The sequence below is a fragment of the Saccopteryx leptura genome, chromosome 3 (assembly GCF_036850995.1).
Source record: "Saccopteryx leptura isolate mSacLep1 chromosome 3, mSacLep1_pri_phased_curated, whole genome shotgun sequence".
NCBI classification, from domain to species: domain Eukaryota; kingdom Metazoa; phylum Chordata; class Mammalia; order Chiroptera; family Emballonuridae; genus Saccopteryx; species Saccopteryx leptura.
In genome coordinates, this window is record NC_089505.1 from 243,356,550 (window position 1) to 243,371,206 (window position 14,657).

At 42.8% G+C, this 14,657-nt stretch overlaps 1 pseudogene; it reads right to left on the reverse strand.

Annotated features, from left to right (window-relative positions):
• Nucleotides 1-266: 266 nt before the first annotated feature.
• LOC136398468 (T-cell surface glycoprotein CD1e, membrane-associated-like) lies at nucleotides 267-12,406 on the reverse strand (annotated as a pseudogene).
• Between the last annotated feature and the right edge of the window lie 2,251 nt (nucleotides 12,407-14,657).

A 14,657-nucleotide genomic window follows, 5' to 3' on the forward strand; every position in this document is an offset into this window, starting at 1 on the left:
ATTCAGGGAAACTTCCAGGGAAGATTCAGAAATAGGAATGTGAAATAGAGTTTGAAGGATCAACAAACAATGGCCTCAGAAAAGGGATGTTCAAAGATTGGGGATGAGGGAAAAAGGTTTCCAAATGAGTCAGAATCTCTGTCAGAAAATTATTTTAACAAAATCATGCTTTGTTTTTTATTAGTATGAACCATGTTCAAGAAGAAGCAGACCAGATTTTTATAGATAAGGTTAAACATGTATCAGCAGAGTTGGATCAGGCTCATTTAGCATTTTTTCAACAATTTGTTTTTGACCCATGATTTCTGTGCAAAGCAGAGATGGTTTTCTGATCTCCTGGGTTCCTGGGTGTTGCCTTTCATGGGAGGGGCAGGGTTCTGGGAAAGGGGAGGGCAGACATTCAGATTTGAGCTGAGGGAGAAGAAGAGGATTTTGATCTCAAAGACAGGAAATTTGAAAGAGAATAATAAAGTAGAAAAAAATAAGTGGATAAGAGGTTGAGGAAACAATACAAGAAAAATCTCACCTGTGCTGTTTAAACCATAAGTCCACAAACACCAGAATAACCAGGATAAATGTTACAGCCAAACAGATCAATATCAAAGGGAGAAAATATCCTTCTGATTGAGGACTAAATAATGTCAATATATGAAATACAGTCTTTCCTACCTCAGTTAATGCCTCTCATTTCACAGAGTTGGGACCTTACAAGAGTTTTCTTTTGTATTTTCTAGATCCCTTATTTTAATTCTTTCTAGTTAATGTGTCTCTTTTTATTTTTCTTTACTACCTCTAATCCACTTTCTCTGTTTTCTTGAAATATAACTGCTTTGAATCTTTACACTTCCTTATGATTTGTATTCTCCAACTTTTATCCTCTTGTGCATAGCATTCTTATCCATTCTCCAACTTCTCATTCATCAGCTCTGGAACTGTTGGAAGACTATCATTTCCCAATGGGGCCCTCTTTCTTTCTCAGTTCAGTGGATGATTATATCATGGCACTCCAGGCTGCTGTGTTTCACTTAGCAAGTCAGGCCAGCTGACTGTCCAGTTGCCACAGTCAGGGTTACTTGAAGATACCACGTCCCATCAGCATTGGGCAGGACTTCACCTTGTCGAGTGCCCCGCTGCTCCTGTTGACCCCGCTTCCACATCACCCACACAGGTTTCGGATGAAAGCCAGAGACGTGGCACACCAGCAGCAGATGACCAGGACCAGGACTGGAGCCTTTGGTCACCCAAGCCTGTGCCTTCACTGGAAAGAGATGAGAAGAAGTGGAGTTTAGGTATCTCAAGCCAGAGCTTAGAACCCCTGAACCCACACTCACTTTCAAGCCTCTTATTCTGTGTCTCAAAGGGATGATAAAGAGAAAAAACTTGAATACAAGAATTAAGCACCTAGGCTGTGAGGGGAGAGGAGGTTGGGCTCACCTTGTCGATCCAGCTCTGACTTCCTCCTTGCAGGAGGCCTGACAGGAATCGAGAGCAGGTGTCACTGAGAAGGCCCTGCACAATTTCTTTAATAATGTGGCAATGATTAAGCACATTACACACATTCTGAGCCTGACTCCTAGTTCCTGGAAACAGCTTCCAGAAATTTCCTTGGAAACTTAAGAAATCTGATCTTTGATATGCCACATTTAAAAAACTTTCTGAGGCCTTTCCAGGAATGCACTCTAAAGCTGCCTGATACCTGGATCTCAAAGGGATCTGGGGATACTCAAGGAAGAGAGAGTCAATATGGAAAAAAATTATAGGGAGGAAACATCAACAATATAGAAAGTAGAGGGATTCAAGGAAAGAAACATATTCAGTGACCCACATTAAGACTAGATTTTGGAAGAAAAAGCAAGAAGAATTCTATGGGATGAAAATGTAAAAATAATAAAGGAATATTGAAATAATTAATTTGAAAGGGCTAGATGGGAATACTGCAAGAAAGACAGCAGACCAGTCAAGAAGATCTCACTCGAGACTGGTTGGGTATTGCTTAGATCAGGTGAACACTTATATGAGGGAGAGAGAAGGGCAGGTTTTGGTTGGGAAAGGCTGAGTCTGAGATCAAGAATGGGAGAAAGAACATAGGCAACCACTATTCCAAGGAACCAGAATATAAGGGTATAATCAGGATTGTGAAGCTATATACATGTAAGTCGTTTTTGTATGTGGTGGGGAAGGGGTAGAGTAGGAATATTGGTAAGAGGTGAAGAAAAGAAGAAAAAGTTAAGCCAAGGGAAACAGAAGATTTAATAATGGTTGGAGTCCATACATCATTTTCCCTGGTCAGAGCTTTCAGGTAAATATCAACCTTGAAAAGCAAACTCACATCCAAACTGAAACTGACTGGAAAATGCCGGCACTTCCTGAAGGAAGCTGTGCATATACAACAGCAGTAATTGAAAGTTCTTCAATTCTTCCTTGCTAAAATTACCCTGGGACTAGGGCCACAGAATGCAGATAGTGCTTGAAACACTGTCCCAGGAATGAGTCTGCAGCTCACCCAGCCAGCCTCAGCCCTCCGTGTGCTGATACTTGCATAGCTGAAAGACAGAGAAGTGACAATGAGAGAAGATGAAAGGAGGGAAGATGAGGAGCCCATGCAGGAAAAGAATAATGGTAATACTTACAAATTTCCACATACATGTATTCCAATATCCCCTTCCCCCAATATAGCTTCTTGTCCCCTCTAATCAGAAAGAGAAACAGACTGGGATCAAGGATGGTGCTTGGCACTCACTTGGCATGCAGATTCCAAGTGTGCCCAGTAGGAGCATTACTCTCTTCCTAGAGATACTCTCTAGAACTTTTCTACACCCTGCTTTGCCCAACCACAGTATGTTTCCACCTGGGTTCTTCTCATCCACTGTGCTTGGTCCATGGCAGAGAATTCCTTGAAAGAGCAGGGGCAGAAGTAGCAGCACTGGAGTTCTGTTTGATAAAGAATGCCTCAGCAGAACAAGTTGTCCTCAGAACTGAAATAACACTTCCCCTCCAAACCCTTCTGAACTTTTCTGTAACATCCTTTGCCACAAAAACAAATCAACCTCTCCCTCTGCTCACTTCTGTGTGGGAAGAACCCGACTGCCTCCCTCAGCCATGAGCCTCCCACAGTGTCTCTCATTTCCCCTCCATCTCTTCCCTGTCTGGCTTCCAGATTTTCTTTTTACTTTTGTCTGCCTCCTAACTGCCCCATTGCACCAACATGTATAGAAGAACTTGTGGCTTGATAACCATGTCTGCAGTCTGTGGTCTACCTGGGAAATGTAGTACCTCTTGGCCTTGGAGAACTCAAGCCCACACTTGGATTCTCAATGTCCATTTCTATAAAAAGAAGTAACCGAATGTCCTCACTAGTGCCCTGTGGCCTTTTCAGCAGTGTCCCCACTCCTGATCTCTCTGTCGTCTTCTCCTCCTATGAACAGCTTCCCAGCCTTCTCTTCTCCCTTTTCTTATCTTTTCTGTATTTTTCTACTTACCCATTATTTTTTCTCTGGAGTCTACTGCCACTCTTCTCATTGCCTTGCCTGTTCCTCCTGTCCCCTCAGACTATTCTCTGTCTTCATATCCTGCTCTTCCTAAAATCATTGTCAGAAAGAAATAGTCACTTTGAATGTAGCTGTATAATTCACAGGCAAATCTCCATAACCCACAGTGAAGAAGCAGCAGCAGTGGAAATACAGATTATCAGGTAAACTCAGAAAAATACCCTTTTTCTCAGTTTCTCTAGTCAGACCAACTGTCGCTGTTAAGGATCCATAAGAATTCTTAACCGAGAAGTGATGAGTTGGTAAGTAGACAGATTTTCATTAATGTTGTATCAGTGGGTCTCTAGGGGATGCATAGGGCCTTGGGCTCCCACTCTACCCTAAATGAGTTGAGTGTGTCTCCAGGTCCCCTGGGTATGAGGAGCAGTCATGCAGCCTTTCCTTCACAGTCCATGTACTGGGAGCACTGGTGCCTCCTCGATGTGTCTAATTAGAGAAGTATTTTATAGGAGGCACTCAAGGGACTGGGGTGTTCATGAGAGAAGTAATAACTGTGTTGAGTCTTTACTTTTGTTCTTTACATTGATATTTACTGTGGCAGCCTGCAGGCAGTTTAAATACTACCCTTGGTTTTCATAGACACGTTCAACTAACATTTAATTAGAGCCCACCTGGTTGTAAAATTTATGTCAGACACTAAGATTTCAGAGAGAATTTCTTTTGTGTGTGTGTGTGACAGAGACTGATAGGGACAGATAGACAGGAAGGGAGAAAGTTGAGAAGCATCAGTTCTTCATTGCGGCACCTTAGTTGTTCATTTGATTCCTTTCTCATATGTGCCCTGACTGAGGGGCTAGAGCAGACCAAGTGACTTCTTGCTCAAGCCAGTGACCTCAGACTCAAGCTGGTGAGCCTTGCTCAAACCAGTTGAAACTACATTTAAACTGGTAACTTTGAGGTTTTGAACTTGGGTCCTCTGTATTCCAGTCCAATCTTCTATCCACTGCTCCACTACCTGGTCGAGCTTAGAGAGAGCTTCTTAAGAAAAAGCAAAGCAAAACAAAAAATACTGCTCCACAACCTATACATTTATAATATAAAGGACTCACAGAATCGTGTTCCAAGTTATTGAAAAAAGTTTAAACTCATTGTCATTCATTGTTTCTGACTCTAAGATGCTGGTTTCATATACTCCATGTTTAATGCTGTGGGAAAAAATGTCAGAATTCTAAGGTAATGAAATAAACATAATTTTTTGTTCAGGGAAATGACCATCCTCTTGTCAGGACCAAATAACTATGTTTGAAATACTCAAAAAATCAAAGAATATGCCTTATAACTCCTTTTTGAAACTAATGATATAAGTAAAACCAAACATTAACCTGAAAAATACAGTAAGTACTAATATAAATTTATATTTATAAATGAATGGAGTGCCTCGAACTTAAAAGTTTAAGCACAACAGAAAGAACCATCAACATGACAAAAGGTAACCGAAAAACTTAGAAGATATGTGCAAACAAAATCTCTGATTAAGGGCTAAAATCCAAATATACATTGAACTCATACAACACAACAAAAAACAAAAAGTCTAATTTTAAAAATGGGCAGAAGACTTGAAAAGACACTTTTCTCAAGAATACATAAAAATGGCCAACAGATACATGAAAAAATGACCAACTTTATAAGCTACAGGAGAAATGCAAATCAAACCACAGAGCCATCAACTCATACCTGTTAGAATGACTGTTATCAACAAGAAATAACAACTGTTGAAGAGAATATAGAGAAAAAAAGGGCCATCCACTACTTATAAAAATGTAAATTGGTACAGTCACTATGGAAACAGTATGAAGTTTCCTCAAAAAATAATATGCGGGACAGAAAACAGAAAGCAACAAGCAAACAAAATAAACAAACAGTCACAGAAAACAACAGAGTGGTTATCAGAGGAGAAAGGGAATAAAAAGAGGTTGAAGAAGGTAAAGAGGGTCAAATATATGGTGACGAAAGAGACCAGACTTTTAGGTCATGAAACATAATGGAATGCACCGAAGATTTATTATAGAATTGTATACCTGTAATAAATATAACGTTATTGACCAATGTCATCTTAATGAATGTAAGTTTAAAAATTTATCTAAAAAATATATAGTTAAGCCTAAATAATGGTTTGAGTGCACTGGAAAATTTAGTGCATTTCATTAATATTTCAGAAAGAAGTTAATAAGAAAATAATTATATTCCATATTACTTAATTCTTTGGGGAGACAGAAAAAAAGAGATATAAATAAGTTTTATATTAAATCATATATTATTGACCACAAGAATTATATTCTGTATTATTTAATTCCCTGGGGAGACAGAAAAAAGGGGATATAAATAAGTTTTATAACAAATCATATCTTATTGACCAGAAGAGAACAATATAAAATAACCAAACCAATGCTGCAGGAAATGTTAAGGGGCCTGTTGTAAACAGATCAAAGTGGGAAAAGAATATAGCAAAAAAGGAATACACCTTTAAAGAAGAAAATGGCAATAAACAACTACATATCAATAATAACCTTAAATGTAAATGGATTAAATGATCCAATCAAAAGACATAGGGTAGCTGTGTGGATAAGAAAACAGGACCCATACATATGTTGTCTACAAGAGACACACCTTAGAACAAAAGACACACATAGATTGAAGGTAAAAGGATGGAAAAAAACATTTCATGCAAACGGAAATGAAAAAAAAGCTGGGGTAGCAATACTTATATCAGACAAAGTGGACTTTAAAACAAAGGATATAGTAAGAGATAAAGAAGGCCACTACATAATGATAAAGGGAGTAATCCAACAGGAAGATATAACTATTATAAATATCTATGCACCTAATATAGGAGCACCCAAATATATAAAGCAGACTTTGATGGATTTAAAGGGCGAGATCAACAGCAATACTATAATAGTAGGGGATTTCAATACCCCACTAACATCACTAGATAGATCCTCAAGAAAGAAAATTAACAAAGAAACAGCAGACTTATTGGAAACACTAGATCAACTCGATTTAATAGATATCTTCAGAACCTTTCACCCTAAAGCAGCAGAATATACATTCTTTTCAAGTGCTCATGGTACATTCTCTAGGATAGACCACATGTTAGGGCACAAAAGTGCTCTCAACAAATTTAAGAAGACTGAAATCATATCAAGCACTTTCTCCGATCACAACGGCATGAAACTAGAAATGAATCACAACAGAAAAGCTCAAAAATTCTCAAACACATGGAAACTAAATAGCAGGGTGTTAAATAATGAATGGATTAAGAATGAGATCAAAGAAGAAATAAAAAAAATTCCTAGAAACGAATGACAATGAGCATAGAACAACTCAAAATTTATGGGACACAGCGAAAGCAGTGCTGAGAGGGAAGTTCATAGCACTACAGGCACACTTTCAGAAGCTAGAAAAAGCTCAAATAAACAACTGAACCCTGCATCTAAAAGAATTAGAAAAAGAACAGCAAGTAAAGCCCAAATGTAGTAGAAGGAAGGAAATAATAAAGATCAGAGCAGAAATAAATGACATAGAGGCTAAAGAAACAATACAGAGGATCAATGAAACTAGGAGCTGGTTCTTTGTAAAGGTAAACAAGACTGATGAACCTTTCAGTAGACTCGCCAAAAAAAAGAGAGAGAGGACTCAAATAAATAAAATTAGAAATGAGAGAGGAGAAATAACAACTGACACAACAGACATACAAAATATTGTAAGAAAAGACTATGAAGAACTGTATGCCAAAAAACTAGACAACCTAGATGAAACGGACAAATTCCTTGAAGCATACAATCTTCCAAAAATCAATCTGGAAGAATCAGAAAACCTAAACAGACCGATTACAACAAATGAGATCGAAACAGTTATCAAAAAACTCCCAACAAAGAAAAGTCCGGGGCCCGATGGCTTCACAATGGAATTCTACCAAATATTCAAAGAAGAACTAACTCCTATCCTTCTCAAACTATTTCAAAGAATTCAAGAGGAAGGAAGACTTCCAAGCTCCTTTTATGAGGCGAGCATAATTCTGATTCAAAAACCAGGCAAAGACAAAACAAAGAAAGAAAATTATAGGCCAATATCTCTGATGAATATAGATGCTAAAATCCTCAACAAAATATTAGCAAATTTTTTCCATATTTTCCAACAATATATGGAAAAAATCATACACCATGATCAAGTGGAATTTTTCTGGGGAGGCAAGGCTGGTACAATATTCGTAAATCAATCAATGTGAATCATCACATAAACAAAAAGAAGGAGAAAAACCATATGATCATTTCAATAGATGCAGAAAAAGCATTTGATAAAATCCAACACCCATTCATGATCAAAACTCTCAGCAAAGTGGGAATACAGGGAACATACCTCAACATGATAAAAGCCATCTATGAGAAACCCACAGCCAACATCATACTCAATGGGCAAAAATTAAAAGCAATACCCTTAAGATCAGGAACAAGGCAGGGGTGCCCCCTTTCACCACTCTTATTTAACATGGTCCTGGAAGTCCTAGCAACAGCAATCAGACAAGAAGAAGGAATAAAAGGCATTCAAATTGGAAAAGAAGAAGTAAAACTATCATTATTTGCAGATGATATGATATTGTATAGAGAAAACCCTAAAGTCTCAGTCAAAAAGCTACTGGACCTGATAAATGAATTCAGCAGAGTGGCAGGATATAAAATCAATACTCAGAAATCAGAGGCATTTTTATGCACCAACAATGAACAGTTAGAAAGAGAAATTAAGGAAATAATCCCCTTCACAATTACAACCAAAAAAATAAAGTACCTAGGAATAAACTTAACCAAGGAGACTAAAGACTTGTACTCGGAAAATTACAAAGCATTGCTAAAAGAAATCAAGGAAGATACAAACAAGTGGAAGCATATACCGTGCTCATGGTTAGGAAGAATAAACATCATTAAAATGTCTATATTACCCAAAGCAATCTATAAATTCAATGCAATACCAATTAAAATACCAATGACATACTTCAAAGATATAGACCATATATTCCAAAAATTTATATGGAACCAAAAGAGAACACGAACAGCCTCAGCAATCTGAAAAAAGTAGAATAAAGTGAGAGGTATCACACTTCCTGATATCAAGTTATACTACAAGGCCGTTGTACTCAAAACAGCCTGGTACTGGCATAAGAACAGGCATATAGATCAATGGAACAGAACAGAGAACCCAGAAATAAACCCACAGCTCTATGGACAACTGATATTTGACAAAGGAGGTAAGGAAATACAATACAATGGAGTAAAGACAGCCTCTTTAACAAATGGTGTTGGGAAAATTGGACAGCTACCTGCAAAAAAATGAAACTAGATCACCAGCTTACACCACTCACAAAAATAAACTCAAAATGGATAAAAGACTTAAATGTAGGCCGTGAAACCATAAGCATCTTAGAAGAAAACATAGGCAGTAACCTCTCGGACATCTCTCGGAGCAATATATTTGCTGATTTATCTCCACGGGGAAGTGAAATAAAAGACAGGATAAACAAATGGGACTATATCAAACTAAAAAGCTTTTGCACAGCTAAAGACAAGAAGAACAGAATAAAAAGACAAACTACACATCGGGGAACATATTTGACAATACGTCTGATAAGGGGTTAATAACCAAAATTTATAAAGAACTTGTAAAACTCAACACCAGGAAGACAAACAACCCAATCCAAAAATGGGCAAAAGAGATGAATAGACACTTCTCCAAAGAGGACATACAGATGGCCAATAGGCATATGAAAAAATGCTCAACATCACTAATCATTAGAGAAATGCAAATTAAAACCACAATGAGATATCACCTCACACCAGTCAGAATGGCGCTTATCAACAAAACAACACAGAATAAGTGCTGGCGAGGATGTGGAGAAAAGGGAACCCTCCTGCACTGCTGGTGGGAATGCAGACTGGTGCAGCCACTGTGGAAAACAGTATGGAGATTCCTCAAAAAACTGAAAATCGAACTGCCATTGGACCCAGCTATCCCACTTTTAGGAATATACCCCAAGGACACCATAGAACGGCTCTAAAAGGAGAAATGCACCCCCATGTTTGTGGCAGCATTGTTCACAATAGCGAAGATCTGCAAACAGCCCAAGTGTTCGTCAGGGGATGAGTGGATTAAAAAGCTTTGGTACATATATACTATGGAATACTACTCAGCCATAAGAAATCATGACATCGGATCATTTACAATAACATGGATGGACCTTGATAACATTATACGGAGTGAAATAAGTAAATCAGAAAAAAAACTAAGAAGTATATGAATCCATACATAGAACAAACATAAAAATGAGACTCAGAGACATGAACAAGAATGTTGATGGCAACAGAGGTGGAGGGTGGGGGGAGGGGGGAGGGGGTGAAGAAGGGGACAGGGGTTGGGGGAGGGGAGGGGCACAAAGAAAACCAAATAGAAGGTGACAGAAGACAATTTAACTTTGGGGGAGAGGTATACAGCACAATCAAATGTCAAAATAATCTAGAGATGTTTTCTCTCAACATATGTACCCTGATTTATCAATGTCACTGCATTAAATTTAATAAATAAATTAAAAAAAACATTTTTATTTTCAATTACAGTTTACATTCAACATTATTTTGTATTAGTTCCAGGTGTACATATAGTGGTTAGAGAGTCATATAGGTTGGAGAGTCATATAATTGAGCCCTGGCTTGTTGTCACAGTGATAGAGAGTCGGCCCGACATGTGGATATCCCGGGTTCGATCTGTAGTCGGGGTACACAGGAGAGGTGACCATCTGCTTCTCCATTCCTCCCTCTTCTCTCTCTCCCTCCCCACCCCCCACACAGTTATGGCTCGATTGGTTCCAGATCATCACCCTGGGCACTGAGGATGGCTCCATGGAGCCTCTACCTCAAGTGCTAAAAATAGCTCAGTTGGGTGCATGGCCCCTGATGGGCAGAGCAGCAGCACCAGATGGGGGTTGCCGGGTTGATCCCAGTCAGGGTGCATGCAAGTGTCTATCTCTCTATCTCCCCTCCTCTCACGTGGAAGAGAAGAAACACACACACACACACACACACAAAGACCCCTGCCCACCTATGGTCTGTCTGACCCAGCTCTTCCCATGGGCCATGTGAGGCCAAGGCAAGAGAGGAACTTTCCAAGACCTTCTGCAGTATCACTCATTCATCTATTTCTTCTCTTAGGTTATGGCGTACCTCCTATCTTTGGTCACCAGGCACTAGTACCCCACTCAGGAGCTTACAGACACTGTAAGAAGAATTTTTAAAGTGGTTTGAAACGTGTAGACACAGCCCTTGTGATATGCTAGGTGTTCTCACCATTTCCCAAACATTAATCCTTTAACACTCCCCATGACATCAGAGACGCTGTGTTTTATACTATTGCTGGCATCAGAGGGAAACACTGGCACTAAATATACTGCGCTCAAACCCAGCACCTGGAAAGAACTCATGTTAACATACCCTCCCAAGTTCTGTGGCCCAGGCATCGGGGCATGGTTTGACTGGGTGCTTCTGCCTCAAGGTCCTTATGAATGAGGAGATGCATTTCAACTGGAATGAACCAGGAATACATTGCCTGCTTTTCTCCAGAAAGCAGCGTGGACTGAGAGCCCCAGGTCCTGCCTGCTGGCCTGGGCACTGACTCGGTTCCTCTCCTATGGGGCCTCGACATAGGGCAACTCAAAACCACGGTGTGCGCTCTCCCTTTCCCAGAAGTATAACAGACAGACAGGGACCCATATACAGAGAGAAAACAAAATGGACATCCTGAGAAAACAAGGAAATTTAAGATTAAGAGTATGAGAGAAGTGCCAGGACCTGACATCCCACCATCCTGGCTGTATTCTAAGTTGTTCAAACGCCAGCCCCTAACCACTCAATGGATATATAGAGAAGTTCCTCCGAGGAGGCGGGAGTGATGAGAAGCCACTGTGGAGGGTCCCCCCACAGGGACCCACATGAGGCACTTGGTCTGACTCTAAGTTTCACAAGAGACTGATGGCAGTTATCAAGCCAGATGTTGACAATGTGTGAATTTCCTGTCATTTCAACACCTTAGAGATATGGGTCTGAAAAGGAGGCCAAGATGGCCAGTGACACCCACGACACAGATTTCCTGACCCAAGATCACACACAGGACCACAGGCCCGTTTAGACTGGCATTCAACAGCATGTCCCACACATTCTTGTAACACTTCCACCTCGACATTTGTGTATCAGATTTACGGGACACAGGCCCACAGGTGTTAGAGGCATCATTTCATCCACACCTGACAAAGGCCTTCAAAAAGGTGTCTAGCATCGTCCTAGTGGCACTGGACAGGAGTCTGGGTGTCAAAACGCACAGAAGATTCCCCAGGACACCAGGGCATTGGTAAAGAAGTAGAGGTTTGAACTCAGCTATCTCCTACAAGCCGGGGGCCTAGTACATCCCAGAGAGCGGCGGGAGAACTGTGTTAGGTCTCGGTGTACACGTAGCTATTGAGATGAGATGGGCAAGGAGAGAGAGCAGTCATCAGCCCTGAGAAGGTTGTGCATGGCCCTGACTGGAGGAAGGGGCCCAGGTCACGGAACTTTGAAGGGGTGACCTCACTTCCTTGGTGACACATGCCCAACAGAAATTAGAAGTCTGGTATCCAGGCACCCACATTCCAGAGACAGCGTCCAGTCCAGCTCACTTGACTGCAGACAGTCAGGAGAGTACGATGTTTCTGTGTTGCTTTCCGTCCTTCCGAGGCTCTGGGCCGAAGAAAGCCCAGAACAAGAAAAGTTTCTGTTGCTGGCGACCGTGGCGCAAGCGCCAACGCCAACGCCAATGCCAACCGCTCTCGCCCCCTGGCACATTGCACCCTCAGGTAACCAAGGGCGGTTCAGGGCAGGTCCATCTGGTTCAGGCCTCACCTGGGCCTGACCTGGGCAGCCCCACATGAACGAGTGGCACTCATCCTGGGCAGGAGCTGGTTGTGAGGGGTTGGAAGTCTGGCACGTCTGTCGTGCTAAGAGCCCAGGTCATGGATGGGAGGAAGAAAAGGTGAGGGCTGAGGACCAAGCTTCTCTACCCTCTTGTTCATCCGAAGCCAGAAGTCGTCTTCCCATTAACCCTGGATGAGGTCTTTGCAGGTGCCTGTCTGTGCAGGATCTTGGGAACAGAAGGTGAGGGTATCTCCCAAGAGGCAATGCCTGCGCAGGCCACTGAGGCTTCCTGGCCCGGTACCGGGCTGTCTTTGTAGAGCTTCTTTGAGGACAGTGTAGAGGAGCCGGTTGACGGGTTCACTTCCGCCCTCAGCTGGTCCATGGGACCAGAGCGCCAGGCCAGGAGCAGCGTCCAGTGCCGTTCTGAGGTGAGAGCTGGCCATACCCAGGACCCCGAGATCGCTGGGATGGGTGTCCCCCTCCCAAAGAAATCTGTACCTCCAATACTCCTGACCAGGTTCCTGCTTGCGTAGAAATACAGTCTTCACATGTTTGTTGGAACCGCACAGAAAAAAACAAATTCTTGCTGTCTTTGCCTTCGGCTACTTTCTATTGTTGATCTACCTGCCCAGGGATCCTGTGGAGCTCCCAGATCGACTGTTCGTGCCCAACTTCTCCGAGCCTGACACATCATCACATTTGGGAGGGTGGTTTGAACCAAACAATGAAAGAAGGGGTGGGGGAGGGGGATGAAGGTACTGGACAAATGTCTCTAGAACATGCCTTCTCACAGAGCATGGCAAACCACTGCCGGCCGACCTGGTCTGGAGCTCTGGCTCTGTGCATCTCCAGTGTCCCATAAGAGGTCATTTTCCTCAGTGATTCTGCCCTTCCCTGCTCATGCAACCTGACGTGACTCAGCTCCGCTGCCCTTGCAGCAGGGCGACCAGCAGCGTCCCCGCTGTGTGCCATCAGCCTGCATTGGGGCGCTAGGTCTGCCGTAACACAGGGGTGCAGGTTGGGGGGAAGGTCTCCCATGCTAATCGCTCAGCCTCTGGTTCTGTCTTTGCAGCATTTCCATAAGAACAGCGTGGAGGAGCTGGCTGACGGGTTTACTTACGCCCTCAGCCGATGGAAGGGACCAGTGGGCCAGGCTAGGAGCAGCGTCCAGTGCCCGTCTGTGAGAGCTGGCCAAATTCAGGACCCCAGAATCGCAGGGGTAGGAGTCCCCAGCCCAAAGAAATCTGTACCTCTAATTCTCCTGACCAGGTTTCTACTTAGGTAGAAATACAGTCTTCACATGTTTGTTGGAACCGAACAGAAAAAAAAAAAACAAATTCCTGCTGTCTTTGCATTTGGCTACATTCGATTCTTTATCTACCTGCCCAGGGATTCTGTGGAGCTCCCAGATCCCCTGTCCAGTTGTGCAGGTTGGGGGGGAAGGTCTCCCATGCTACTCGCTCAGCCCCGGGCTCTGTCTTTGCAGAGCTCCCACGAGGACATCATCGAGGAGCTGTTCCGCGGGCCAAACCACGTCATCTACCGGGTGAGGGTGCAGGTGCACCAGGCCGACAGCACCGTCCAAGGCCAGGCTGTGGTGAGAGCTGGCCCGGGGGGTTCTCCTTAAGCAGGACCCCAAGATAGTCCTTGGACCAGGAAGGGCCAAGAACCCAGACTCAAATCTGGGTTCTCCCCATAGAGGGTCCACATCCCATGCACGCACAAACGGATCCGGACCTCCACCCCTCCTTCTTGCTGTATGGGGCAGTAGAAAGACACTGCTCACATATTTGTAGGAATGTTGGAGAAAAACAGAAACAGAGTCTTCTGCCTCCCTGTAGACCCTGAGCGCACTCATGCTTCCCTGGCCTGTCATTTTAAGTACCTGGCCCCGCTGTCCTGAGGAGCAGTCAGCTCCAATGTCCTTGCAGACCTTCTCCAAGGACAGAAGTCATTTGCACCCACGCAGCCTCTCGGTGCTGTGGACGTTGGCCGAATTCAATTCGGGTGCCGTGTCAGCAGTGCTGCGGGAACCCCTGAGTGTGCCGGGATGGAAAGCACCGGTTCGCCCGGGCCGCTATCACATAGAAGCAGGCTGGGCGGTATCAACGGCAGACCTGGATTTTCTCACAGTTCCAGAGGCTCCAAGTCAGAGAGGAGGGTGTCAGCGGGGCTGATTCTT